This window comes from Mastomys coucha, unplaced genomic scaffold, assembly GCF_008632895.1.
Source record: "Mastomys coucha isolate ucsf_1 unplaced genomic scaffold, UCSF_Mcou_1 pScaffold10, whole genome shotgun sequence".
In the NCBI taxonomy this organism is placed as follows: Eukaryota; Metazoa; Chordata; class Mammalia; order Rodentia; family Muridae; genus Mastomys; species Mastomys coucha.
The window spans coordinates 160,322-165,025 of NW_022196892.1; positions in this window are offsets into that span (position 1 = coordinate 160,322).

Genomic DNA, 4,704 nt, shown 5'->3' on the forward strand with positions numbered 1-4,704 from the left:
AAAGACCTCTGAACACTAATAGGTGTTAGAGATTTATTCTAATACTTTGATTTAATTGGGAATCTGCATGTCCAGATGCTGAAGGTCCTTGTCCCCACTCGGTTTTTGATTGATCAATAAACATGCCAATGACCAATGGCTGGGCTTGGGGTAAAACACTTAAGAGTTGTGTGAGTAAAACGCATAGAGGGATGGGAGAATTGACATGACTCAGGGAAGTAGGATGGGACACTAAGGAGCAGCAGGAGATAAAGCCAACCAGCCACATGAGATTTTAGGTAAGTGGCCACTGACCACTTTCCTGACTGGGCCTGGGGTTGCAGGGGAAGGTTTAGGAGAGCCCAGCCTTTGAGTTAGCCAAGGCACTTTAAAAATAAACTCGTGTGTGTGTGTGTGTGTGTGTGTGTGTGTGTGTGTGTGTGTGTGTGTGTGTGTCTTCCATTCTCGGATCCAAAGATAGCTCCTAAGCAGGTGCACAGGTGCAATCTGCCAGGAGCACAAAGTGATGGGGCAAAAATTCCCAAAACAAGTAGGGAACAGGTAGGGACGGGGCCTATGCTCAAATGTATGCTTTTATGAATTCTTTTAAAAATGAAAGTACAATAAAATAGAATGAAGTCAAGGGGCAGTGGTGGCGCACGCCTTTAATCCCAGCATTTGGAGGCAGAGGCAGGCAGATTTCTGAGTTCGAGCCCAGCCTGGTCTACAGAGTAAGTTCTAGGACAGCCAGGGCTACACAGAGAAACCCTGTATTGGAAAAAAAAAAAAAAAGAATGAAGTCATTAGTACATTTGTGTATTAAAGATATAACTTTCTCCCTGCCTGAGTAAATTTACAAACTTCTGTGCACGCCTCTAATCACAGCACTTGGGAGGCAGAGGCAGGTGGATTTCTGAGTTCGAGGCCAGTCTGGTCTACAAAGTGAGTTCCAGGACAGCCAGGGCTACACAGAGAAACCTTGTCTCGAAAAAACCAAAAAGAAAAAAGAAAAAAAAAAAGAAAAATTTACAAACTTCATGTTTGATATTTCTCCTCTTCACCAGCGTGATGTTTTGATCAAAATCCACTCTACTATTTTTCATAAGTTCATGACATTTTAAAGTCTTGTAAAAACTATATTTCAAGGTTTAACTAATGTACTGTTTACTTGTGTTTCTTTTCATTAAAATGCATGCCATCAGGAACTTCAAAACTAAATATAGAAAGGAAAGGAAAGGAAAGGAAATGTAATGGGTATAGAGTAGTATTTTTTTCCAGCCACAGGGAACAGTTTCTTATTTGAAAAAAAAAAAAAAAACTGAAACAACTGTAGATAGTAATAGTAAGAAATTAAAAAAAAAAGTTTGTGTTTTCTCTTATTTGTAGTTGCTAGATTTTTTTTTTAAAATCTATTTATTTGTGCGTGAATGCATGTCTTGCCTTTGTGTATGTATGTGCATCTTGTGCGTGCAATGCCTGCAGAGGCCAGAAGAGGGCTTTGGGTCTCCTAGACCTAGAATTACAGATGATGGGAACTACAATGCAGATGCTGGGAGTTAAGCCTGTGCCTTCTGGCTAACTCCTGTTGCTAGCCCCTGATCCACCTCTTCAGCCTGTGGTTCTAGATTTTATAAGATACATAGAGGTCACATATACCTATAGGCATGAAAGCAGAAGACAAATTGTCCAGGGGAATAATGGAAACTGCTGGAGAAGGGAAGATTGAGGAGGGAGGAGATATGCTCAACAGACAATATATACCATAGAATGTCTCCTCATGAAGCACAGCACTGTGTGAAGTGAATGCACACAATGAAACAAAATTTAATTTTTTTTAAACAAACACCAAGACTTTTGTACTTACTAAATTAGAAATGGTCATGCAAGATGCACAAAAGTCTCCAAAAGAATGCAAAGGGAAAATACATTCAAGTTGCTGAATGCTGTGCATTTTCTTTCTTTCTTTTTTTTTTAATTTTACAGTTTTATTTTTACAACTTCAGATAGGTATATCATGCATTCTGATTACCATACTTCCTTAAATCGCCCTCCTACTTCTGTTACACTCCCCTCTTCCCTACAAGTTTCATCCCTGCATTCGTAGGCTTTGTTTCGTTGTTGTTGTTGTTGTTGTTGTTGTTGTATGTGTGTGTGTTTTGAGAGACATGCCAAATCCAACCATTGTGTGACTATGAGTTAGAACTATCTATTGGAACTTGGTGGGCTCTTTGTTGGGTACCCAACTAAACACAAAGATTTATTTTCCCTCTCCCAGAACCAATTGTTAGCCAGTAGTTCACTAGTGAAGGGTAGGGAGCCATAGGTTCCTCTCTGATTCATAATTCACTGTTGATAGGCCCGGGTTTTTGTAGGTCTATTACAGCCTGCCATTATTGCTATGAGGTCTTGAGTGCATTGGATACTCCATGCCCAGAAGAAAGCATCTTTCCTCATTTTCTGGTTCTTACACTCTTGCTGCCTCCTCTTCCATGATGTTCATTGAGCCTTCCAGTAGGTGATATAAATGTCTTGTTAAAGACTTAACATTAAACAGTTATTCTGAGCAAACTGAACATCTCTTCATTCACTACCATTCACTGTAAACCAATTCTCAGTTTAAAGCTGCTAGTCCAGGGTATTTTGTTCCCCATTCTAAGAAGGATTGAAGTGTCCAAACTTTGGTCTTCCTTCTTTTTGAGTTTCATGTGGTTTGTGGACTGTATCTTGGGTGTTCTGAGCTTTGGGGTTAATATCCACTTATCAGAGAGTGCATACCATGTGTGTTCTTTTGTGATTGGGTTACCTTACTCAGGATGATATTCTCCAGATCCATCCAATTTCCTAAGAATTTTATAAATACATTGTTTTTAATAGCTAAGTAGTACTCCATTGTGTAGATAGACCACAATTTCTGTATCCATTCCTCTGTTGAGGAATATCTGGGTTCTTTTCAGCTTCTGGTTATTATAAATAAGGCTGCTATGAACATAGTGGAGCATGTGTCCTTATTACATGTTGGAGCATCTTCTGGGTATATGCCCAGGAGTAGTATTACTGGGTCCTCAGATAGTACTATGTCCAATTTTCTGAGGAACCACCAAGCTGAATTCCAGAGTTGTTGTACCAGCTTGCAATGGAGCAGAGACTGAAGGAATGGCAATCCAGATACTGCCCCACCATCCCATATACAGTCACCAAATGCAGACACTATTGTGGATGCCAGCAAATGCTGGCTGACAGGACCCTTATACAGCTGTCTCCTAAGAGGCTCTGCCAGTGCCTAACAAAAGCAGAAGTGAATGCTCATAGCCATCCATTGGACTGAGCACAGGGTCCCCAATGAAGGAGCTAGAGAAAGGCCCCAAGGAGCTGAAGGGTTTGCAGCTCCATAGGAGGAACAACAATATGAACTAACCAGTATCTCCAGAGCTCCCAGGGACTAAACCGCCAACCAAATAGTACACATGATAGGACTCATGGACCCAGCTGCATATGTAGCAGAGGATGGCCTTGTCAGTCATCAATGGGAGGAGAAGCCTTTGATCCTGTAAAGGCTCTATGCCCCAGTGTAGAGGAATGCTAGGGCCAGGAAGTAAGAGAGGTTGGGTTGGTGAGCAGGGGCAGGGGTGAGGGAATGGGGGGTATTTTGGAGGGGAAACCAGGAAAGGGGATAACATTTGAAATGTAAATAAAGAAGATATCTAATAAAAAAAGCGGGTAGTCCATTTCTATATGAATACAAACATAAACATTTAGAAAGTAAATTAGTGCCATGACAATTTAGTGAACTTATGCTCAGAAATCTTCCAAGCTGTGAGTTTTTGACTGGGTTTACAGTAACAGTTATGGATCCCTTCTTGTGAACAGGGCTCAAATCTATGGTGCATTATCCTCACAGCAGCCAAGCCACTTTTGTACCAGTAGGCACCTCTTGCCTGACAGGTTGGTGTTACAGATTGTAGGCTTCAGAGTTGGGTAAGACAACTGATGCTCTTTCTCCCTAGCAGCCTATATAACACCTCCCTGCCCTATGAAAATTAGCCATCAGGGAGGAATTTTCCATCTCACCTCCATCTTGATTCCTTTATAGCTTGTAACCAAAATGTACAGTATCTTCAGCAATAGGGTCTTATCAACAAGTTCTGATGGAAAATCAAGAGGAATGGGGAGAGCCTGAATTGTTTTGGGGGACATTGGCATTCCCCTAATGAGCAGACAACTAATAAGGAGATATCTCTTAAGTGTCACTAGGTTTTCTTGAAGTACCCCTTGGGTCAAAGAAATAGCACCCTAGACATGCAGGATATCTCACTGCTAACTCTCTTTAAAAAATATCCTTTTAAAATTGGTTTAAAACTTAGCAAGTTTCCATATGGCTTTTTCAAACAACCCAAACTCATCTTTGCTTAAATCTTTTCACAAACTTGCATCTTTTGCAAATGAACCACGAATCAATATACTACTGGATACTTTAAAATTTCTAGAAGCAAAAGTAGAGAGTATACTGAAAATTTGCACAGTCAATGACTTCTTCAACAGGACTCCAGTAACAGGAAATAAGACACATATAATCTTATAAAACAAAAAATATTCTGTGGAGCAAAGAAAGAGGTCCCACTCTCTGGTTTTTAATAAACTATACTAAGTCTCCCTCTCTCTCTCTCTCTCTCTCTCTTTGTTTCTCTCTCGGCAATTTCTAACCCAATGACCATTTTCTAGTTTCCT